This window comes from Onychomys torridus, chromosome 3, assembly GCF_903995425.1.
Source record: "Onychomys torridus chromosome 3, mOncTor1.1, whole genome shotgun sequence".
Lineage (NCBI taxonomy): Eukaryota > Metazoa > Chordata > Mammalia > Rodentia > Cricetidae > Onychomys > Onychomys torridus.
In genome coordinates, this window is record NC_050445.1 from 8,574,596 (window position 1) to 8,600,744 (window position 26,149).

The following is a 26,149-nucleotide window of genomic DNA, read 5'->3' on the forward strand; positions in this document are numbered from 1 at the left end:
GGATTATAGGTATCTGCCTAGCCTGGAACATTTTCTTGATCCATGATTAATGTGGGAGGGCCCAGTCCACTGTGGGTGGCACCACCCCTAGTTAGGTGGTCTTAGTGATATAAGAGAAGGCTGAGGAAGCCATAGGGAGCAAGTTAGCAAAAAGCACTCAGGGCATATTAGAAACAAAAAAAAATTATTTGTAAATGTATTCCTGGCTTTCTTTTGAGAGGGTTAGGGGACAGGGAGGTACCAATGCAATTTAAGATAAGTCAACAAGACAGGATTAGAACCCAATAATCATTCTTCTCATTAAGCCTCATAGATTGAACACCTTCTATGTCCTAGATCACTGAGCACAAAGGTACAATGATATAGGAGACTAATCTTTCTCCTGAAGCTCCCATGTTGAGAAATTGCTTCTAAAAGTGTGAGCTGAAGACCTCTTATCCCCCTCTAGACTCTCCCAGGGTGCTTTTGAAAAGAGAGAAAAAGACATTGATTTTGCCTTGCTTGAGGGTCCTTCCTCACACAGACTGTGTGGAACTCCCCAGCATTCAGCACTTTTCCATTTGATGTCACATGTGACCCACCAACGCCCAGAGGGAAGAGATGTAGCAGTGGATTCTGACGACTGGTGTAGTGGTACAGTCTGCAGAAACATGGAGTTTCTGAGCAGGGACTTTGGAAAACACCAGACCCAGACTCAGTTGGTGATGGAGGTGAAACTTTGGTGGAGTCTTGCCATATCTCTCAGCCTTCATTGTTGTCATCTGTGCCAAGCCTGCCTCTGAGTGGGTCCCATTACAAGAGAGGACGGACGTTTTCTAAGGAGATGTTGAACACATCACCTTCACCGAAGAGCTGGGAATGCCATGGCCATTGTCGTCATCCGCCCCAAAGGCAAACACAGGCATATCCCAATGTATGCCCCATTTTGGTACTGATCCCATCCCAGAGGCACTTTCTGAGGGACCAAGGGTTCCCCAGGGCTTGACAAAAATCCTGTCTCTGGAGCCCCACTGCTCACTTACAGCAGTAAGGGCTGGATTCCCTACTGCCCCTTTGCCCAGCCAGGCCCCCCTCTTTATCCCCCACTCCCTCTTACAGTCACCACTTTTCTCTCTCAGTTCTATGTGGTGGGAAACACACAACACCCCAGGAGACTGCAGAGGCAGAAGCCTGTTACCAGTTCTGTCAGCTCCTGAAATGGCAGATGGCTGCAGCCTGCAGTCTCTTGCTGTAGCCAAGATGTCTTCATCTGTCCTCCCAGGACCCCAGAAAAAAATCTGCTGGCAAGAGAAGGAGGAAGGGATAAGAAGTTGGTATAAGACCTTGCATTCAGAGGGCCCTTTATGGGTTTAGATGTGTAATGCGGTTTTAACGGTAGTCAAGGGGCAGGTGATTAGGAGCAGCAGGCCGCTCTGATCGCCCTTGTACACAGCCCCTGATAGCTCCCAGCGCTCCAAAGTCTTGTTTGCTTGCTGTGAGGCAGAAATCCCACAAGGTCTGCCCGCTGCCAGCTGTCGAGAGCTAACGAACTGTCTGCGTGCTGCTGAATGGGAGCCTGCAGCCTGGCGAGGCTCAGCATCCCGGGCTGTCTCCAAGTGTGATTGCCTTTATCTAGGCAGCGCAGGCGCCCTTCTAATCAGGCGGCTGCTGGCCTCCAGGGGTCAAACCCGGACCATCGCTACCTAAACAAACGAAGACGATGTCACCTTTGTGGGGAGACTGATAAGCAGTTGGCAGGCAGGCCACGGGCAAGAGAAGGCGCCAGCAGCCAGCAATCTGCGAAGGCCGTAAATATGCTCCGCAGTCTCAGCAGGGAGATGGGCAATATAGCCACCTAGAGGCCTTTGTTTAATGAGCTGTCAGAAAGCAGGCATGAAATTATGTTTGAAAACATGTGCAAGCTGCAGAGACAGAGTGGGGCCTATAAATGGTCCTCTTCCTTCACCAGGGATGTTTGCAGCATCTTATCAGTGTGCTGGCTGTCATCGGATGAAAGCTATCATTAGCAAACTAATGGTGTTTGAAAGCTACACATTTTTCTCTCTCTTCTCTATTTTTGACTTAAATGGATTATAGAAAAAAATTTTAATTGTTTTATTTTTCTTTCCTTGGGATTTTGGTAAACATGCAAATTGGAAGAGAATCAAAAACAAAAACAAAAGCCAGCTCCCCCCCCCCCCCCCCCCCCCCAATGTATCTGTGAGGAGTGGTGGAAGCGGTCGGGCTTGCAGGCTCGGCTCAGAGTACTCGGCTTATATTCTTTCCGGTTCCGTGGAGACCCCATTCAGAGAACTCTAATGCAACTCCAGCTACCATTTTATTTCAATCAGGCCCATAAAAGAAGGTATAAATGTAAAATGAATTGCTCGCCGATAATCTGCATACTAAAATTAGTGAGTAGGTAGAAAACCATTTCTACCATATCAGCCATCAAACTAAGAATAAATAATTTTCGGAGGACCCAAAACTACCCTTATGGGCCACACGGCTGCAGAGTTTATCTCTGTTAAGAGCGAAACTTAAGACTTTTAAAACATCTGCTGGGACTGAGGGGCGATGCCGACTCAGGACCCATTGGGCCGGGTTCTCAGACTCTGATAGAATACATGAGGGCTTTGTTGTCCTGAGCACCAAACCTGACTCTCCAATCAAGCCAGACAGCCAGAAAATGACTTCAACAAACCCAGTCTCCAAAGATCTGGAGACAGCCCGGCAAAGCTGCTCCAGAAGAGGTGAGGAATCAGCAGGGGTGTTTTCTTGGGACCCACAGTGTGGCAGACTGAACTGCTGTTGTTTTTCGGTTTTAAGAAAAAGAGAGAGAAAGGCCTGAGCAGTGGCAGAAGGCAAGGAGAGTTAGAGGATCAGAAATTAAATAAAGAAAATTAGGAACCATCACCCACACTCGAGGAGCATGCTGGGAGTCACCCAGACATGGTGTACTCAGACCAGCTGCAGACCCGGCCTGGCACCCAAAGGTCTTGCCTTCCCTTACAAGCCGAACAGTCTTTGAAAGCATTCTTCTGCCCCTTTCTCTGCAGCATTCAGGAAGACTCCAGGCACAGAACTGGATGGTTTGTCTGTGTTAACGGGAAGGAGGGAGAACTGTAGTCTGTAGAGAAGACCAGAGAAGTAACAAAATAAAATTCGGAAAACGACCATGGCCAGACTATGCTTTGCTCAGAAGAAGCTCAAAGGGTGACCTGGTCCTCAGTTTTCTGAATGGAGAGCAGAGTAAGTTTGTTAGAGCTGGAGCTGCCCCGTGGGCATTTTTTCTGAGACTACTTCGTAGGGACTGTAATTCTTGATATCACTTTCAGGTTGGGAAAAAAAACGCATTTATTCTAGTTCAATAAATATGGAATGAGTCCTTAGTAGGTGCTTATACTGCGCTAAGCATTGTGCAGAATGTTAAAAAAAAACTGTGTGGCTGAACCCCACCCTCCCGTGTGTGTGTGTGTGTGTGTGTGTGTGTGTGTGTGTGTGCGTGCGCGTGCGCACGCATGAGCTCATCCGAGAATACCTGTGGCTTGTGTCTGCCTGAGTATGGAGGCCAGAGACCAGCCTTGCTATCTTGCAATTGTGTTTCAGGAGTCGCCCACCTTGGCTTTGTTTATCCGTTGTTCTTTTTGTTTGGAGAACCAGTCTTTTGCTAGCTCCTGGGCTCACTAATTAGGGCTAAATGGCCAGTAGACACAGATGTCAGAGATGCTCTCCCTCTGCTTCTCCAGGGCTAGGATTGCAAGCAAGTACCACCACACACAGCTTTCCTAGTGGGTTCCTTCCGGGATCTAAATTGGGTCCAAATACTTAGGTGACAGGCGTTTTACAAGCTGTGTGACCTCCCCAGATTGACTCTCTCTCCCTCCCTCCCTCCCTCCCTCCCTCCCTCCCTCCCTCCCTCCCTCCCTCCCTCCTCAGCCTCCCCCACCCCCATCTACTGTCTGCTTCTCATTGGCTCCTCAAGCCTCCTTTGGGAGCTCAGACAAGAGAGAATGATGGCCTACCACAAAGAGTCAGAACCCATTTGTTTCCATATCACTAAAGACTTAGATTTTATTGAATCCCCACTACGTGCAAACAACCCATTTTGGGGGCTGGAGTGATAACTCCATGGTGAAGAGAACTTACTGTTCTTGCAGGAGACCTGGCTTCTGTTCCCAACACCCTCATGGTGGCTCATAGCCACCAACTCCAGTTCCAGGTAATGCAGCCCCCTCTTCTGGCCCCTGTGGGTACTGCAGGAACATGGTGCCCTTATATGCATGCAGACAGAACACACATACATATAAAATAAAATAAATTAAATATTTTTAAAACCCAACATCTTGATTATTTATATTTATCTATGCTGTTTATTTTTTAATTTGTCTGTGTTTAAATAATTTAAAACTCCATCCTACCCAGGCCATACATACCTAGTGTCTATCCCCAGATGACCAGTACCATCAGTTCCTTGGGTATATGAGCATACGCCTAAGATTTTTAAGTATAATGTTGTAAATAATGAATAAGATTTGTTGAAAATATCATACAGTGAATATTTATCATATTCACCCCCATCCCTCCAATACCTCCCTAATCCATGACCCCCCAGATCCCTACTTCCTGTTTTTTAATAAAAACAAACAAACAAAAAAGCCACTCAGTCTAACTTGTGCTGCTCATTTATTCATAGGTGAGGGGCCATCCCCTGGAGTATAGATGACCTGCTGGGGGCCTCACACTTCAGGAAAGCTGACAGTCCTTTCCACAGAAGACATTGCCTGTCAAGAGCTCCTCGGTTAGGGATGGGGATACATGACCTCTCCAGTCCCATGCTGGAATGCTGACTGGCTTGATCGTGTGCGTGTCTTGAATGGTAACCATGGCTCCTGTGCATTCATGGGTGAGTTCAGAGGTCCTGTCGTGTCCGGAAGATCCTGTTTCAGTGCTGTCCTCCTTAACCTCTGGCTTTCACAGCTTTCTTCCCCTTACCTGAGATGGTCCCTGAGCCTTGCGAGGATCAGTGTTCCACAGATGTCCCACGGTGGCTGTGCACTCACTGGTACTTACTCTTTGTGCTGTGACTGCTTACTCTTGTGAAGTTTCTGCATCATCATCCACTACACAAAGAAACATCTATAATAAAGTCTGAAAGCTACACTAATCAATAAAAGAAGAAATAGGCATTTAGAGGGGCAGCTGAATACTACATTGGTCCAGCACAGTGGTTCTCAACTTTCCTAATGCTGCTACCCTTTAATATATCTCCTCATGTTGTGGTGACCCCCAACCATAAAATTATTTCATTGTTACTCCATAACTGTATTTTTGCTACTGTCATAATGTAAATATCTGATATGTGACCCCCCCCCAAGGGGGTTGCAACTCAAAGGTTGAGAACCACTGGTATAGAAGACCACCAATAGTAGATTTACTCTTGGGATCCTGTGAGCTCCTAACCATGGCTTCTTGGCCAAATTTACAGTACAAGACACATGTTTCCTTCTGTGGAGTGGGTCTTAAACCCAGTGAAAAAGAACCTGCCTAGCTCATAACACTCATGACACTATTGTACCCATGGGCATATCTTGCCACACTGCTTGTTATTGTAGCTTGCGGGGTTCACAGCTGGGTAAGACTGCTGATGACGGCGGTCAGCATAGCTTCTAGTATTTGAAGCTAGCCAGTGAGGAGGAAGCTCCCTGGTCAGTACCAACTTGATTTCTCCATGTCCTGTGACCAAAGTATGTCATGTTTCAGCAATAGGGTTTAACCATCAAGTTTTGGTGGACAACCAAGAGCAATGAAATTAGCCTGCATCATTTGGGGCACCCCAGGGTACCCAACCAAGTATCTCACACCTAGAAATGGGCTTTGTTCTTTTGTTTTTTGAGACAGGGTTTCTCTGTGTAGCCTTGGCTGTCTTGGAATTTGCTCTGTAGACCAGGCTGGCCTTGAACTCACAGATCCACCTGCCTCAGCCTCCCATGGGCTGAGATTAAAGGTATGTACCACCACCACCCAGCTTGGAAATGGGCTTTTTATTTGGAAACTCATGCATTCTGGAAGAAGCGCTATTCCATGTAGGGCATTCCAAACTCTTTTTTTTTTTTTTTTCCAAACTCTTTTCTATGGGCATGTGTGTGCGTGCATGCGTGTGAGTGCATGTGTGCAGCTTATGTAAAACAGTAGGTGTCCACATGTCTTCTTCACATGCCCTCGGGGTTAGTTATCCCTTGTCTCACTCCTTCCTTTTATGGCTTCATCTTGTTTGGTATTAGAAGTTCTGACCCGGATGAGATTGTAAGCATAAGAGGTGAGCTATGGATCACCTGGCCTCACAGGGTAGTTTTTTCGAAGTTACCCAGCTATTCAAATACCATTGTATAACCAGTTTGTTTCTAATAATTTGAAATGATACCTTAATCATATCCTAAATTCCTCAGGTGTACATACATCCTCTCCCTGTGCATTGGAAAGCTCTGCCTGCATCTCAACTGTGTTGTTCCACGATGTCCCCTGTTTTGTTGTATCGACTTGCTATCCACTATTGTCATTGCTTACAACAGGTTTTGAGTGGCTACATGTAGGTGTTCCAAGTGAGCCATCCTACCATCCACAAACAATAATAATTTTACTTTCTTATTTTCAGGGTTTATATTGTCAACTTCGGTTTCTTACATGATTGTATCAGCCAGTAACTTCAGAAAAGTGTACATAGCAGTAGTAAAATTTACACTGAAGTATTTACACTAAATTTGTTAGGAATGAAACTTGAGTGGATGATGAATTTTATCGGGTGTTTTTTTCCACATCTAGGAGGCCAGGATGATTCTCTTTCTATATTTGTATATAGTACAAAGTAATGGCTACCCTCGAGTTGAAGCCTGCACATCCCTGGAATACATCCTACACGGTCCCTGTACATGGCAGAGACTTTACAGGTAGTTTTTCATGTCTTTATTTCCTGAATATTTAGGTTTGGGGGTTTTTTTCTCTTTTACCCCAAAGTTATTTAATATTGAGTATTTTTAGGGAAGCGAGTCTTTTGTCTTAACGGTTTCATTGTGACTAGAGACTGTGACCTATACCATTTCTCCTTTGTAGGTATTACTGATATTTCCTGCTCTTACAGACAACCATTTCACTCACTCTTGGTGCTCAAGTGCCTAGCATTTGTTATGTCTTAACTGTTGGCCAATGATCTTGATTCCCACTTTACTGGAAAACACAATGGGAGTGTTGGAAGACAACCCCCAAATTCTCACAGTAAGTAATTTCTTCCTGCCTGCCAGGATCCGCGTCTCATGTACTGCTCCCTTCACCCACCCTGTGATGGAATTGACCTTGTCCTTCTCCTAGACCAACCTACGTATGCGCATGATGTCCCACCCTGCTTTATTCCATAGCAACAATTTCTTTTCTGTAACTGGTCCATTCCAGCAGTACACAACCACAGCGTTATGTCTATTACCTTAAAAAGGAAAATGCAAAACTGGATTTGCTTCTCCTCACAACACTCGCTTCTTCTTTACCTGTCACTTAAAAGAACTCCTTGAGAGACGATCCAACCCCACACCTCCCCATCGTCAGTTAAATCTTCTCCAGTTAGCCTGTGGACTCTGACACACCACTAAACTTTGCCTGCCAATGCTCTGGGTACCCATGGAACTTGAGATACGAGTGCTATCATGTGCAGTAGGTCTATTCCTTCTTGAGGAAATGATTTCTTTTCTTGCTCTATAAGACACTGCATGCTTAATTTCCCTTCAACTTTTCAACTTCTCATTGTTCCTTTTTTTTGTTTTGTTTTGTTTTGTTTTGTTTTTCCGAGACAGGGTTTCTCTGTATAGTTTTGGTGCCTGTCCTGGATCTTGCTCTGTAGACCAGGCTGGCTTTGAACTCACAGAGAGCCACCTGGCTCTGCCTCCCAAGTGCCACCACTGCCTGGCTCTTAGTCTCCTTTACTGGTTCCATTTTGCCCCCTTCATCTCATAACATTGACATGCTACAGGCCTGGTCCAGGTTCACTTAATCCCCTCTCTTCCTCTTCCACTTCAATTTCTTGGCTTTAAATAACATCTATATGAGACGGACATGATCACCACGCCCTGTTCTGAGCTTATAGCTCAGAAGGTGGTTGTCTCCCAGTGTCATGGCTTTAAATGGCATTTATCTTGGACCGTTCTCAATTGCAGGCCTTCTGCTATGGTGACTGCCCTGAACATCAGCACATATCAAATATTTGTCAGATGTGTCTCTAACGGATGCCTCAGAGGTGTCATGCCTCAACCAAACTCCTGATCTTATTTACTTACAGCTCCTTCAATCTCAGCAAAAGGTAGCCCTGATTCTGGAGAGCCTTCAGCCATTAGAACGCATCTTACTGAGCCATAGTGAGGGACAACTTTCCAGAAAATGGTGAGAAGAGTGTTTCTGGGTTATGAAATCCTTTAAGGCATGAGCTAACCTTCACCTCTATTACCTCTTTTCAAGTTCCAGCATAATGCTCTGACCTGCAAAAGACCTCATCTTTGTGCATTCGGGGACAATCCTCTTCCCTAATTGAAGTCAGATGGTTGGCTTGTGAGTTTCTCCCCCCCACTTTCCTGGGCTGCCTCTTAACAGCTGTGGTCTATTGCCAATGAGTTATCAGTGGACAGACATGAGATTCCTTTATGATGTTAAATGACATATTACAGTGTTTCTTCTACAAACTACAAAAGCTGAACATCATGGACAATATTAAATCTTGTGCAGCGGTTACTCATTCCATAAAATACATGTTGATTTCTGAACTATAACTGCATGATGATTTTTGGCTATTTTCCTAACATATGCTCCATTTCATGAAAAAATATTTTCATAGAATTGGATGATCTTCATTAGTTTCACATTTTTAGGCAATAACAACAACAGCAAGACTTGGATCTGACCTTAAATGTTGGAAATGGATCAATCATTATTAAAACACAATTAAATTAAAATTAAGACCTACCAATGTAATAATTGATTCAGGCAAGGGTCATCAGCAGATGCTTCAGCCACTGGATAATACATCATGTGGTCTCATGATCATACAGGACATTTATTAGTTGCATGGAGAGAATTGTAAGATCTTACCTAACCAACTACCACCAAACTGACATGACCAGTTCCCGTCCCACCGTCACTCTGTGCTTCCGGATGGGATGAGGAAACCACAAGGACAGCAGAATTCTTGACCAAGGTGATTAAGCTGATGCTAGTTAAAAGGAGACAGAAGAGTCTAGGAAAAACACTGCAGCTACATAGGGGAAATCCTTTATAGGGATATCCACTTAGGGCGGAAGTGTTACAGCAAGTGGGACTCACTTTTAAACAGCTGGGCAACACGGCAGAACAGGATGGCTGTAAATGAGGTGTGTGCACTTACTATGGCTACATTATATACTGAAGATAAGCACTTTATGGAACTTCTTTTGAAAATTGAAAATCAAATAATGGGAGAAAATATCTTCACAAAGAAGAAACCTTGTGGGACAGACCACCCTTCCCTTGGAAGGGTTCCAGGACCTTAATTTTCCCTCCACAATGGCTGGCGCTTGCCCTCGTATTCTGATTTTAATCTACTACCTCTCACCACTATCACAGCAGGTGTCGTAATGCCAGGTACCTTGTTTGAACATGACTGTAGCAGGAATCTTAAATGGTCTCATCAATAAAAACAAACCCAGAGCCAGGTATTGGGGTGAGTGCTGGAAGATCAGAGAAGCAGAACAAGCCACAGCTACCTCACCTCGCCAGTTCCTCAGCTGATTCTGTTTCCTCAGACTGGAAGCCTCTGAGTCCTCATCCAGAATAGATCTCAGCTGAACTGCTGCTCAAAAGCCTAACAGCTGAACCAGCCTCTAGTTCCTGGTCCTCATGCCTTATATACCTTTCTGCTTCCTGCCATCACTTCCTGGGATTAAAGGCGTGAGTCACCATGCCTGGCTGTTTCCAGTGTGGCTTTGAACTCAGAGAGATCCGGATGGATCCCTGCCCCTGGAATGCTAGGATTAAAGGCGTGTGCTACCACTGCCTAACCTCTATGTTTAATGTTATGCTGTTCTGTTCTCTGACCCCAGATAAGTTTATTAGGGTGCACAATATTTTAGGGAACACAATGTTATCACACATGACTGTTGTGTAACGACTTCTTTCAAATTGAAACCTTCCCCCCTGAAGCAGGGATGGCAAGACTGAGGAAGATAAGGAAACTCAGAAGGTTCAGGAAGGTGCTGAGTGACAGGACTCATGAACCCCTCTCTCAAAGTGATGGCTAATCTTGGTTGTTAACTTGACTACATCTGGAATCAGCAAGGCACCCCTGTGAGGGTTTTTCTTGACCAGGTTATCAGACGTGGGACAGCCACCCTATATGGAAGTGGTGTCCTCTGATAGTCGCCAGGTGAAAGGGCATCCAAGAGAAAAGCATTTTGTTTTGTTTGGTTTGGTTTTTGGTTTTTGTTTGTTTGTTTGTTTGTTTGCCTCACTGCCTCTGCGTCTTGCTACCTGAATGGAAGGCGCATTTATCTTGTTGCCACCACAGCTGCTGCCACAATCTTTCCCTGCCAGCAGAACTCAGCTTCTTTGGGATTCCAATGTGCACTGAAGACAGTGTTTCTCCAGGAATCTTCTAGGCCTTCATAACCAAAATAGTATTGATGAAGCATCCAGCCTTGAGGGCTCAGAAGCTACCAGGTTCTCTTTAGGGTAACAGCAACCATTTTTGGAGACCCAAACTGTACTATGTAAGCCAAGTTAATTAATCTCTTTTTAATATATACTTAATGAGTAGCTAATAATTCTCATTCTAAGGGTTCTGTTCCTCTAGAGATCCCTGACTACACATCCATGTCTGTATGAGTAGTGAACACTTGATGTGGAGAGAAGATATACAGTGAAACAGCCTGAAAGTTGGCTAGAGAATTCCAGGAACACATTACCCATGTTCAGATGGACTTTTCTGTGATATAATTACCCTGGAGTCAACCATGCCTCTGTAGGTAGCCTTCACCCATACTACTGTAGGTAATCCTCATCCACCCCTCTGTAAGCAGCCCTCAACCATACTACTGTATACCTACACACCTCACGCACGCCCCTATAAGTAACCCTCACCCATGCCCCAGTAAATTCATTGGTTCACAAAGCTAGACCTGCACAAAACTGATGTTCTATCTGCAATGACAAGAGATTTGTTCCCATTTCCTCATGAGAAGTCACACAACATACATGGTTTGAAGTCTACGAGCTAGGGTAGACAGCACTGGTTGCACTTCCTAGATGCAGAAACATAACTAGAGGTCACATGGTTTCTCCTCAGAATCAGATAGGTCCAAGGTAATTCAGAGGTAGGGAGATCTGTCTCTCAGAATCTCTTTTTATTCCCCAGCCTTATCCTGCCATTTGATCAAGTTGGAAAAGCAAATCTAACATAAATAACATCAAAAAGACCAGAATCCCACCAGCTGCAGAGACTGAAGGGAACATAAAATGGTGAGAATTGTGAACACCTTAAGAACACAACCATCCTCAACTCTGTATGACCTGGATGCCCATCACTGGGTGGTGCATGTGTGCACGCGTGTGTGCGCGCGCGCGCACACACACACACACACACACACACACACACACACAAAGTTTCCCACCACGTTCCTCTACATACTGCTACATAGATAACAATAAATAACCCTGACAGGGAAATTTGGTGTCAACTAGAGGGGTTAAAAACTATTTGAATCTAAATGAATTTATTTTGTTTAGGAGATGACCTTTCATTTATTAGGAGCTAGCAACTGCTTTTGTCTGAATCCCACTGACTAGATGAAGAGCCAGAGCAGAGCCATCTGTTGGGTTTCTACTCTTGTGTGTCCCTCCCTCGGCAGTGGCAAGTAGTGGGGAGCATTTCATTCAGCCAGGAAACCAAATATTTAATTCTTGGTGGAAGATCAAAAAGCATATACCATGCAGTTAGAAATGCAGCCATCAAATGTGGAAGCCACCCACCATGCAGGGCCACGCCTACACTTTCAAGGCTGTTTCCTCCATCCTATTCACTAATCCTAACATTTTATGTGTCGTCAAGAAGTAGGAAAAAATAGCAAGATTTCTATTAGAGCAATACCAGGGTTTTAACTGAATAATACCTCAACTCCAATCTCAACTCCATCTTTCATTTTGTGAAGTGTACAGTATGTCTAAATGTCTGATGCCTCAGTTTCCTGACTTGTAAAAACATAGTAACTAAAAAGTGCTATGACAGACCTCCTCACATCTAATTTCATAAATTCTTGCATTTGTAGGTGGACTCAAGTTCTATGGAGGCCAGGCCCATGAATTACCAATTCTTTTCTTGTCACTTACTGAATATTCATACATATATATGTACATACTCAATATGTATATATATATTCCCACTATATATGCATAAGAATGTATATTTGATATGTACATATACATACTGAATGTATATATACATACTGGAAGGGATCTGGGGGCAGAAGTGACAGTATATGTGGGTGATATATAATATATATCAGGAAATTTTAACTGACCTAATAATGCTATGTATCTATGGAAGGTGAGTGTTATTTTTATATATGTATACAAGCAATGATCATGTTAGTATAATCAGCACATCCATCATTTCAAACAGTTTCTTTATGAAGAAAAAATTCAAAATCCATCTATCTCTTTTGAAATATACATTATTGTTAACTAAAGTCACTATTGTGACTTGAATATGAAAAGTCCTTCCATATATTAAAGGCTTGATGTAGTAGCTTTTTTGCTGGATGCTAGCTCACAAATAGTGACACTGAGACTTCATATTAATTATAAATGCTTGGCCATAAGCTTAGGCTTGTCCCATTAGCTCTTGTAACTTAAATTTACCCATTTATATTAATCTACTTTCTGCCAAGTGGCGTTATCTTCTGTTTGCTCTCTGTGTCTGGCAGACTACTGTACCTTTCTTCTTCCCAGAGTCCTCTCTGTCCCCAAAAGTCCTGCCTAACTTCTTCTGGCCTAGCTATTGGCCATTCAGCTCTTTATTAAACCAATCAGAAGGTGCCTTGACAAAGACACATCTTCACAGTGCAAACAAATATTCCACAACAGCTAGGTCTATAGTTCAGGCAGCATTCCCAGGTGGGGCTTGGAGCAGCAAACAGATCCTGAGTACTCCTCCTTCATCAGTGGAACAGCCCACTGATGGATCTGAACTTCAATGGAGTTAGAACTGTGGGCCTGATGGGTGCTGGGACATGGCTTAGAAGAGGTGCCTTTCTCTTTCCCTCTCTGCCTGCATAAGGCGAGTTACTTACCTCTTCCTAATGTGCTGTTTGGCCATACCACAGGCCCACAGTAATAGAGCAAGATGACCATAGAGCAACATCTCAAAACCATGAGTTGAGATCAATTTCTTCTCTGTAAGTTGTTCCTTTGGGTATTGGTTACAATGGCAAAAGAAAAAAAAAAGCCTCTGGTCACACTATTGTGCTGTACATACACAGTCACACTATTGAACTGCACATGCACAGTCACACTATTGCACTGCACATGCACAGTCACACTACAGCACTGCACATACACAGTCACACTACTGCATTGCACATGCATAGTCACACTACTGCACTGCACATGCACAGTCACACTACTGCACTGCACATGCACAGTCACACTACTGCACTGCACATGCACAGTCACACTACTGCACTGCACATGCACAGTCACACTACTGCACTGCACATGCACAGTCACACTACTGCACTGCACATGCACAGTCACACTACTGCACTGCACATGCACAGTCACACTATAGCACTGCACATACACAGTCACACTATTGCGCTGTAAATCTCACAGCTTTTCCTTCATGCCTAGCTTGTACCTGTTGCCCAACATTTCTCTCTATTCCCCTCTCCCTATCCTTTTTGACTAGTGAGCCACCTCTACACCCATGATGTCATCTTATGCATCTCCCAACCCTTCCTTCTAGTTGAGCCAAGGGTTAGAAACAAAGCATGCTCCCTGTCTCTTCCATGTAACATATACTAGATCTTTAATTTTTCCTTTTAAAATAAGATCATAGAGGGAAATGTGAAGAAGTTAATTTGGAATCTTTTTCTCAACTTTTTCAAGCCATAATCATAATTCTGATTGTCATTGACAATTTTGGGGAGGCACTCTTGGGCTCCACATGCACCATTCCATGTACATATGTGTACAATACACAATATGAGGTCTTATTATGCTCCCTGTGAGATGAAGACATGAGTCTTTAAAGATTATGGCTTCAGTGGATCACACAGCTCTTTAAAATCCAAGCCCACAGAACTTGGAGCTCTCACTGGCAATGACTATATCCTTGGGTGTGGAGGCTGGTTCTTGAAAACACACTGTGAAACTATTTAACGTAGGGGCTGTAGATCCATCTGTGTGAGCAAGACATTCACTCGAGCTATCCGTTCATTGTGCACAGGCTTCCATCACATTTTCATTGCCATCGGACTGGCCGGTTATTGCACAGTGATAATAGGGGGAGCTAAAATCATATGCTATGTGTTTCAAGTAGAAAAGGGAAGCGATGGTTGAATCCACTTGGATTCAATTTCGCTGCAGCTGGTCTTTTACAGAAATGAGGTTATAATGGAAATGAATGTACACTTGGACTAGAGGGAAACATATATATAGCCTTTAAAGTTATTTGATTTATATTGTTATTCAGTTGTTAAAGTGTTGGTGAGGCAGCGTGTGTATAAATATGACACCAGTGACAGCTGTAAAGATAACGCCTGCTCATTGTAACCTCTCAATTGAAGCACAGAAGACTAAACTTTGGGAATACATCATGATAACAGGCAGGCACTACATTTATATGAAAATGAATAAATGTGTTATACTACCAGTTTATTAATCTGTAATGAGTAGCTACTCTATCATTGCTCTGTAGACTTCTTTTGGAATACCCTAACACATTGGGCTTCAGATAGTATGGACTCATCTGGCTGCTAAAAATTAATTTCATCACCTGAGAAACGGATTTCCTCAGCACCAATAGTAGGCTTGGCTGGAAAGGTCTGTGTGTGGCCCCAACACCTTAAGCATCCATGTGACAAATACAGAGGGAAAAATGTTCATTTCTGCCCCCTTTTTTTTTATCATGTGTGGAGAAGAACATATAAGAATTACATTAGATGGCAGGAGGAAATAAAGACAGGAAGACGCCTCAGGGCAGAGTGCCCAGGAGCCTTTGGATGATTCCCAGGACTCTGCCATGTAATAAACACTATGGCAGAGCTGCCTGGCAGCAAAGGCAGGGCAAGGGGGTGCCCACCGGCCCTACACTGCATGATGATGCCCCTTCGGCAATATGAAATTAGAGGCATCACAAGATCCTTTGGATCCATATCTCCTGCCCTGCCCTTATTCCCTGAGGCCTCCTTAGTGGTTTGCTCTAAAATGAAGGCGTTGATTTCAGGACACTCTGGCTCTGTAGTATGAAGCGCAGAGCAGAGAAGGATGATTGTCCACAGAGCAGCCTCAGAACTTCTCTGGGTGGTGTAGCAACTAGCCAGTGGCCAGCTGCCTCCCTCCAGCTGGAGACACTGCACAGTCAATCAAGTATCTAAGAAACAGTGGGAGCCAAGGTCCCTACGTGCTGTTAAGTGCTCTGCTAAAAGCTGGTACCTGAGCACAGACTGGCAATAAAGCCTACAATTTCCTGACCAGACAGTATCTCACTCAACCCATCAAAAGGAAATCAAAGAGGAAGCACCATCTAGCACAGTACCTCCAGCTCTCCCCTCAGTACTCCTTAGTAGCCCAGGACACAAGAGCTACACCGGCCGCTCTTCTGTTCCCAAATTCCCACCAGTGTCAGGTGACATCAGTGTAACTTATCTGCACTCTTCATATACTATTTCAAGAACATCAGAGTTTCAAGAACTTTAGAAAGTGTAGATCAAACCCAAGAAGGACACGGTGACAAGGTCATAGTCACTCCGCAGGATCGGTGTGAGAGTCCAGGCCTTCTGTTTCCCATGAAGGGAGCACATGTCAGTGCTGCCAGGCTTCTACAATCTAACAGTCAGTCCCTGGGTCTTCAGTGAAAAGAATTGAGACTAGGGACAATCATAAGTGTGTACACGCATGATCGTAGCATCATGGTCACTATGGCAAAAGAGAAGAAACAACTGAAACACCTACCAGTGAATGAATGGGTAACTACTATTCTGTGTTCAACCATGGAATATTACTCAGTCTTAAAAAGGAAGAGTTTTTGTTTTTCATACATGTTGCGGGAATTATGACGCTGGCCTGGTAGCCAATTGTAAAGAGTGGCTTGGCCTATGGGTGGAGTCTTTACTGGAGAGACTTGACTGATAAGAAGCCCCAGGCAGGGTAAGAGGCGCTCTCTTGGATGGTGAGAAGCTGGCAGAGAGTCACTGTGTGGCTAGCAGTTTGGTCCCCTCTCCCTTGTGAATGAAGAGGCAGCTGCAGCTGGATCTGCAGCTGCATGGCAGCTTCATTCTGTATTGTGAGTGTAGCGCACAGATTTTGCCTATTAATAAACTCTGGCTTGATCCACAGACCTCCTTCTTTGCATACATGCTACCAAACAGGTGAATCTTGAAACTGTGCTAAGTGACAGAAGCCAGACCCAAAGGATAAATACTCCGTGATACTTAGATGAGGGACGGAGAACAGTTAAATCCACAGAAAGATAATAAAGTAGAAAAGTAGTTGCCAGGGGCTAGATGGGGAGAGAAAAGGTCAGTAGTGATACTTGGTTTCTCTTTTAGATGATGGAGAGTTCTGGAGGTGGAGAGAGTGGTAGTTTTGTGACATTGTAAATGAATTAAGCACCATAGGACTCCAAACCTAGAACTTTCCAGATGTAATAAGAAAAAAAAAGTAGTAAATGAAGGAGAGCAGTTTCCAGTTTCCCATGATGATCCTACCATTCTCCACCAGTAACTCCCAAATCTCAGAGCCATCTTTAAACCCTTACTCTTTTTACCCTACCTGGTCTTGTTCTCTCATTCGTACTTCCATGTATGGAGGGAAAGCAGTCTCATTGTCTATCTCCAGGTGTGTTAAATATTTATCCTAAGGACTTTTTTGTGTATAGATGCCTTGAAAGCCAGAAAAGACCATGCTGGGGAATATTCCCACACTGCCATCAGACTGGGGGCTGAGTGTGGCTCCCAGAACAGAGGGTGACATAAGAAGGAAATGTGTCTGGAAAAGAGAGGTTAGAAAATAACAGGACTGAGTCCAAGAACAGTGCTGATCCAGAGTAAAGGCACCAGTTAAGTCCCAGTGTCAGCCCTCGGGCACTGCTGTATGTGGAACCACAGACAAGCTGCTTAACCTTCTGGACCTGAACTTCCTTTGCATGAAATGAAAATGTCCCTGTAATGGTTTCATGGCTGTAGGGATTATATAGCACCTCTGCATAGAATAAGCATTAGTTCCCATTACATCTCACTCATTGTTTATTTTTATTACTTCTTGAAAGTTCCAATTCACATTAGTCCTCTGTTCACAGGCTCCAATATGTGTGTTCATGCACACACATGTGTTAATGTGTGTAGAAGCCAGAGATTAATCTCAGATGTCACTTCTCTGTTGTGGAGTATTTGTACACTGTGGGAAGATGTGCTGCTGTGATTGGTGTGATAAAGAGCTAGATGGCCAATAGCTAGGCAGGTATAGGCAGGACTTTTAGGAGCAGAGAGGACTCTGGGAAGAAGAGATGCAGAGATGCCAGGAGACAAGAGCAAGCAGGACATACAGGAGGAGAGGTAAAAGCCACGAGCCGCATGGCAGCATATAGATTAATAGAAACGGGTTAGTTTAAGTCATAAGAGCTAGTTATAAAAAAGCCTAAGCTATGACCCAGGCTTCGTAATTAATTATGAGTCTCTGGGTCATAATTCAGGGGCTAGTGGTCCAAGAAAGTCTGCTGCGTTTCTCAGTAGCTGTCCATCTGTTTTTCCTTCTGTCCTTCCCTTCTTCCATCCCTCCCTCTCTTCTATATTGCATGTTTTGCTTTCTTGTTCTGAGACAAGGTTTCTCACTGGCTTGAAGGTCACCACCAAACCCTGGGATCTTGTCTCTGCCTCCCCAGAAATGGTATTACAAACATACACCACCATGCCTGGCTGTGTAAGTGGGTGACAGGGATCCGGCTTAGTCCTCACGCTTGTTCTTCAAGTATTTCACTGACTCAGCCATCTTCCCAGGCCTTGTGTTATCCATTTTTAAAGTGCAACTGTCTCAAGAATTTCTCCACATCTGCTCAGCACAGTGCTGTTCTGATTTCTTTACCCTTCATCAAGTACGTTAAAGACATTTGTGAGTAAGGCCACATCATCTGTCCTTACTGCTTTTTTGTCTGCTCTGGCTCTGGATTTTCTTACTTGCTAATGTTCCAAGCCATCATTATCACCGTCCTTCTGTCTGGAGGTTCTCCTGTAGCCAAGGGTCGATCTGTAAGGACAGATTCTCTTGGCTTCCCTTCATCTGGAGCACCTCTACTCCCCCTCACATCTGAAGGGGCACACGGTCAATGGATCATTCCTCTCAATGCTTTCAACACACAGCACTGCTCTTTCTGCACATCATCCCTCAGATGAGGATGCTCAGCTGACAAGGCGCATGTGCATGAGCCTGGTAGCTGGAGTTCAGTCCCTGGAACCCATGTAAAGGTGAAAGGAGAGGACCATCTCCCCTCCAGAAGGTTGTCCCTAGCCCTCCACATGTGTGCTGTGACATGTATGTGCCTACACTCACACGTTCATAATAGTAGTGAAGTATTTTTATTTAAAAATATTGTTATTTAAATCATTCTTCTCCTACAGGTTATGTGTCATTCTCTTTGCTTCCTTTTCATCATTTGCTTGAATAATTCAGCCCCACAATCATTTTCCTCTTCTGGGGAGCTCCGTCAACACAGACCCTGGATGTTTGTGTTTGTGATTGTCTCACGGGTCCCCGAGGCCTGCTCTTTTTTAATTATTTATTTTATCCTGTTGTTAACATTATGTAAATTCTATTACTCTGTCCTTCGGTCCTCTGATTGCATTTCTTTGTCATATCCATCTAAAGACTTTTTAGGCTTAGGACTTTGTGGGGGGTTTGTGTGTGTGTGTGTTTGTTTTTTTTGTTTGTTTGTTTTTTTGTTTGTTTTTTTGGTCAGGTTGGCTGGGTTTGGTTACTTTATTTTCAATTTTATAATTTCTATTCTACAGCCTTTATTTCCTGACTATTCTTTTTTACCTTTCATTGACTCAAGCGAGTTTGTTATTATGTGTTGTAGCAACTTAATGGTGGCCACTCCAAAGTCTCTTTCAATGAATTACACTCATCCTGGTGTTGGGGCCAGTTCATTGTCTTTTCACAATCATGCTGTGATTTCCTGATTCATGGTTTGATGAGTGATTTTCAGTTGTGTCCTGGACAGTCTGAGTACTTCGTTAGGAGACTCTGGGTCTCATTAACCCTTATGTTATAACATGAAGTCCATAATTTAAGCCCATGTACATTCTACCACCCCAGACACTTCCCCATGCTGTTCCTGGCTCCCGGGCCTGGCAATGCAGCTCTGGTCTCTTTTGCTCTTCAAGTTCCACGTGGGCTCCTGCTAGATCCCAGCTTTGTGAGGTTGGAAGGCACTGTTTGTGTGGACCTGCTGTCATTAGGAGGAGAGTGTGGGGCCTGGAGACCCACAAGTTGGGGTCACTTAGCCTACTCTTCAGACCACAGGAAGTAGTGAGCTCCCTGCTCCATCTGTTGACTCTCTCTACAAGAGGGAAGGTTCTTCAGCTGCTGAGTAGAAGGCAGGAATTCACAAGGTCTGTGTGGCTCTCTGTCACTGTTGGAGGCTCAGAATGCCCTTGGCCTGATGCGCCTTTTACTGCTATATGGAAAACATAAGAGCTCAGTCGTGTATTATTTTCTGCCCATAGGTAAAGGGCGTTACCGGTCATGGGTATTCTTCTGTGGCTAGGTCTAGACTGGAGAAATTGGCTTTTCTAGAGCTGCTGGCACAGGAGGCAGAAAGCCACCTCTGCTCCTATACAGTGGGGAGGGAGAGGATCCTTCTTCTGGGCTAGCTTCTGCGGCAGATCTATGGGCCTTTCACTGCTCAAGGGCCACCTGTCCTCCTCTCTTGACTCCGCTGCAGTCAGATGGAGCCCACTAGGCTCCTACTCAGCGACTTTCTCGGGGCTTTGGCAGGAGGGAACAAGCTTTTCTTGTATTTTCTTTCTTTGTGTTTCTGCTGCTGTGGGATCCAGCCTGCAGCACCTCTGCATCTGGTCTAGATAAATAAGAGACAAAGAGAGAGGCCAGGGAAGACATGCATTCTTTCCCCTCATTTTTCTGAGCTGTTTACAGTCCTTGAATTCTATTGTACTTACAGGAAAGGGGGAAAGTGTGGTGCACTGCATTACTCCCGACTCCAAAGCTCCCGCCTTACATGCCTGAAGCGCAAGTGATAAAGCGACTCTGGAGGGCCCTGCCTCATGACTCTGCTGTGCTCACTTGAACTCAGCTCTCCCTTCCTGATCCGGCTTTGACAGTCTCCCTTAGCTTACATTCTACAGTGATTTGAAAAATTGAATATAGGAGGTGTAGCAATCCCAGGGCTAGCATTCTCTTTGAGCAAACTATGTGGAGAAAAGAGTTCAGCAGCAAGCCCCCAAACCTTCATCTGTTCTTAAAATACAAAGAGAATGCAGACAGTTATATTATTACACAATATCCTCTTTTTCCAACGCATCAAAGTAAGGTTTCCCACTCAGGAATAACTGTGTCTTCAAAGTAACCTCTTCTAAGAAGAGTGTGGATGCAACATCTGTTGGGATTTTCTTCTCTCCACTAGGAATGAAAGATGCTCTGAAGCAGATGTGTGTTCCTCCATCCTGCCTCAAGCAAATGTGCATGCTCCTATGACACACACACACATTGTGTATTGCTTCGTATTTGAATTTTTCCTTCTGCTTTTTCCATTTTTATCTTATGACCTATTTTTTTAAAGTCATTTTGGGAAATGTTGGCATAAAAAGGATGAAAATAAAGATTTCACTTTTGTAGGTATGTAAGAGTTTCTGTCACAGTTCTTGATGAAGCAGAAGACCCCTCCGCACTCCAGTTTCCAGGAACATAAAGATCAAGTGGATTCTGGCAGGTGGCAGTGGTCAAGGTCAGGACAGGGAAGAGAGAAGAACAGGTATTCTAGAGTGGAGACCAGTGGCTCTGGAGCAACACAAGAGGGGCTCCCATGCTGTACCCACACTTGCAGCCCTGTGCCTACAGTGAGTGTCCAGGAAGTGTCTGGTGAGTTCAACTGAACACCTTAGGGAGGAGGAAGCATGGTGTGCAAAACAGCCTGGCTCCCTCTCAAGCTCTCCTGTCTTCTTTCACACTAATGCATTCTCCTTTGAGAATAAATAGTCCAGTAATTTGCAAGCAGCAGCAATGTTAGACTTTACAAGCAATAATGAAACAAAATAGCAAGTTTTTGGAAAGCACAGACTTCAGTCACTAACCCACCAGCTGGAAGGATGGTCCATAACTCCTTCAGTCATCTGTTGACCTGTGCTGTGACTCATCACAACCAGCCAGCCAACCATATCTGAGTGTTTTTCATGTCGCACTTGGAGGTAGCCCCTACCTCTTGGTGTTGAAGACTAAAGCAGAAGGCCTCTTTCAGAATACTTCTTGCCTGGGTTTCCTTGGCTGATGAAGGGAGGCTTGGAAAACAAGCCAGGCATCTGTGATATCAAGGATTCTCCATCTCTGCCCACTGTGGCCGGCAGAATTCAGCTGTGTAAGCACAGTCAGAGGTCACTGCCAATCAACCATCTCTGTACAGACGCCTTGCAGGCTAGCCGCTCCTGGCAGACATCCACAGCTATGGACACGGATCTGCAGACATGAATGACGCCTCCTGCTGCCCTCTAAAAACGTCCTGGTGCTGGAGCTCCCAGCATCCTCGTTTAAGCCACTCGGGTACCTAAGTGTCAGTCAGCAGTTCAATTAGGGGATGGGAAAAGAAATGGGTAATCCTTCTCCCCGGTGGCCCTGGTGTGAGAGGTGGTACAGTTCTCATTAATAGACTTTGCCAGTCTCTGGACAAGAAACCAGACAGGCACAGAGCACCCATTAAGGGCGAGCTGGCCTTATGGCTGACAGTCTCACTTCAAGGCGATTTGCCTACACATCAACTCTGTAGCCAGCTTGTTTACTGAGCTCTCATTCTTTATCTGTGACTGGTGATCAGAATCCTGCTGTTTCCCTCAAGTCCTCCACTTTGCAAAGATTTGTCTGTGAGGTAATGCCCAGAGAAAATTTGAGCAACCATGCCAATTAGCAATGACCTTCAGCCCTGGGAGCACAAAGAAATCATTCTCTGGGTAAGAAGAAACTGGTTTATCACAATGGAAAACACATCTCATAGATCAAATGGAGTCACTTTGGGCAAGTTAATATTCCATAAATAGTGATCACACAGACTCAGATGAATGAGGAAAGAGGCCACATCACAGCCATGAAAGCCTCTCCCTAATTCATTCACCAAGGTCAAGCTGCCTTAACCTTTTGTGAGGCAGGAAGGACAAAGGGGTGAAGAAAAGGAACTTTGTTACATTCGCTAATCCACTACTCTGTCACACACTTTCTAGACTTTGTGGCTTTAACCAGTGCTGATTGATGGTGTTTCCCAAGTTTTGGCATTTTGTTAGTGGTTCTGCCGGGGGCCTGTGGATTCATGGATTTCAGTGGGATTTGCTCAAGCTTCTGTGACCAACTACTGTGCTGGCTGGCAGGATCCCTGGCCTAGAGCAGCTGCTGCTGGGATGACCCTGCACTCTCCCACTTGGCCTCTCATTTTCCTTCAGGCCAGCCATTGGGGTAGCACCCAAGAGGGGTGAGTGAAACCAAAGTCTAGGCTTGAATCTGCAGGCCAGCACTCCTCCAATATCCTGCTGAGTAAATGAGCCATGTGGCCAAGCCAGGCCAGGAGGTGGAGAAATAGACTCCACTCTTGATGTCGAAAAGTGCCGCAGCCAAGGACACAGATGTCAGATGGATGGAGAGTTGGGGATGCTGATGAAGTCAAGTCTATCAGCCATGTTGTGATAAGGCAATGGTTGTGGATGCTGATGAAGTCTATCAGCATCAGCCATGTTGTGATAAGGCAATGGTTGTGGATGCTGATGAAGTCTATCAGCCATAGTGTGATAAGGCAGTGGGAGGAAAATAAATGGGCTTTAGGAACATTTGACCATGTCTAGACACCCAGGGGTCTTTTCACCATGGGCAAACCGTTCAGATCTTAAACACCTTGGCAGAAAAACAAAATGAACAATTTCCTTCTGAGCAATTAAAATTTCCAACTGGTTATGTAGTCAGAGAGAGGATGCCCCAAGGTCTTAGTTCTAGGGATGGGAGTGTTTCTAATCTACATCTTCCTTTTTGTCCTCTAATACTATGTGATATTACTAAACTAAATATTAGAATCTCCCACGTCTTTATGTCCAGCAGGTTCTACCTGTGCATGTAGAGAGACCTTGAAGCTCTCACCATGATCAGATGAAATGCTTGAGTCCAAGGTTTAACTTGACTGAAGGGATGCAATGGGGATGGAACAGTCAATCATTGTTTCATTATGATGATAGAGAAAGAGAAAGTGACCACACAATGTCACCAAGAGATTCGGCAGGGACCAGGGGTTTGTCATCACTGCTAATGGGATGAGGCATTCTCAGCCCTTCTACAGCATTCTCTCAACAATCATTACCACAGACCATTTTTCTTCCTTCTTAATAGTAAATGACAAAATCAGAAAGAATCCATGCAAGGCAACTTTCTCCTCTATTCTGGGTATTCAACACTAATAATAACTCATTACCTAGGGTCTGTGGTTCCCTCATATTACCATGGCTCATGGTCTCAGAGGGGTGGATACATCATGATGAATAAGGCATATCAGAGACATTTACAACATGGTGGGCTTTGGTGGTATTGTGTTCCCCAAAATATTGTGTACTCTAATAAACTTATCTGGGGTCAGAGGACAGAACAGCCACTGGATATAGAGGTGAGAAAATGATGGCACACGCCTTTAATCCCATCACTTGTAAGACAGAGATCCATTTGGATCTCTGTGATTTTAAAGCCACACTGGAAACAGCCAGGCATGGTGACTCACACCTTTAATCCCAGGAAGTGATGGCAGAAAGCAGAAAGGTATATAAGGCGTGAGGACCAGGAACTAGAGCTGGTTAAGCGTTTAGGCTTTTGAGCAGCAGTTCAGCTGAAAGCCATTTGGATGAGGACTCAGAGGCTTCCAGTCTGAGGAAACAGGGTCAGCTGAGGAACTGGCGAGGTGAGGAAGCTGTGGCTTGTTCTGCTTCTCTGATCTTCCAGCACTCACCCCAATACCTGGCTCCAGGTTTGTTTTTATTAATAAGACCATTTAAGATACGTGCTACAGTGGACAGGAAGCAGGGACAGAGAATACCAGCATTCAGCTGGATTTCCCTTCTTCCCCACTTTTATTCGGTCTATACCTCCAGTCCATGGAGATGGTACTGCCTGTTTTGGGGATAGATCTTCCCTCAAGTCGATTAACCCTTACTGGAAGTACCGTCACAGACATGCACAGAAGTCTTCTCACTGGTGTGCTGGGTGATTCTAAGTCCATCTAGCCAAGTCAATGATGTGGGTAACCATGGCAGAGTCCTGATCCCACACAGACTCCATTCCTTCTCCTATAAAAAGCCCTACCTTTGGGAGGCTGTGCTGAGGATATCTAGTGGTCGGTTGTGGTGGGGGTTAGTGAGATGAGGATCTCACAGCCCCTAGGAGTGTTGAATTAAGCCCTAATGTTTAGATGATATTCCAGTTAATAGCTATTGTGTTGGGATTAAGAGTCCACACATGAATTTGGCAATGGTGGGACCATAAACATCCAGACCACAGACTCAGGACAATGGAGTTCTCTGGAAGTTAGGCTACTTAGGTTTTTGTCAATTTAACACAAGTCCTGTCATCTGGGAACCTCAACTGAGAAAATGCCTCAATCAGATTGGCCTATAGGCAAGTCTGTGGGGTATTTTCTTGATTAATGACTGTTATGAGAGGACCCAGCTCACTGTGGGCAGTGCCACCCCAGGATAGAGGTCCTCAGAGATATAAGAAAGCAGGATAAGTGAGCCATGAACAGCAATCCAGTAAGACCTATTTCTCCATGGTTTTTGCATTCGTTCCTGCTGCCAAGTCCCTACTTTGGTTTCCCTCAATCATGAACTATAAGCTTTAAGATGAAAAAAACCCTTTCTTGCCCAAGTTTCTTTGGGTTGTGGTGTTTATCACAGCAATAGGAAGTGAGCTTGGCAGAATTGCTTTGGGTGTGTGCTCAGTCTCAGCGCAGAAGGCAAACTAACTCTGTCAGGAGTTAATAGTTGGGATTAGGAGAGGAGATGGTTCATGGAAGAAAAAGAACTATCTGGCCCAACAAATGAAGGAACATGTTAAGGACAGGCCCCAACAGTAGATCTTCACTACAAACTAATGCCATCTGTACCCTTATTCTTTGGTTGAGGATGTCAAACCTCAGCAAGATGAAATGGCAAACCTCAGGTCACAGATCAGTAGGCTGGAAATTCAGGTGCAGGTCTGATTACAAATGACACTAGATAGTGCCCATTCTCAGTTGCCTTCTAGACATCTCTATTGCCAATATAAGAATCTGAATATATGACAAAGTATAACAGGAGCTTTTGGTACATACAGAAAACCAATGAAGTCAATAGTAGTTCTGTGTATTATGTTTAAAGTGTGGTCAGACTGTTGTACACCATCTAAGTCTTCTGACTAAGTTTTTAAAACCACAATGAATTTTTAAAACTTCATTTAGAAAAATTAAAAGATGGAAATTAGTTAATTGATAAATACACATTCTTTTTTTAAAAAAGAACACAGAATTAATATAAAATAATTGCCTCCATATGACTGATTTACCTTCAGCCTGACTACATTTAAATTATCTCTTGCCTTTATTCAGACCTCATCTAGGGAAATAAATGAACCTTTCATATTGGAAGGAGATAGAATGGAGAATACC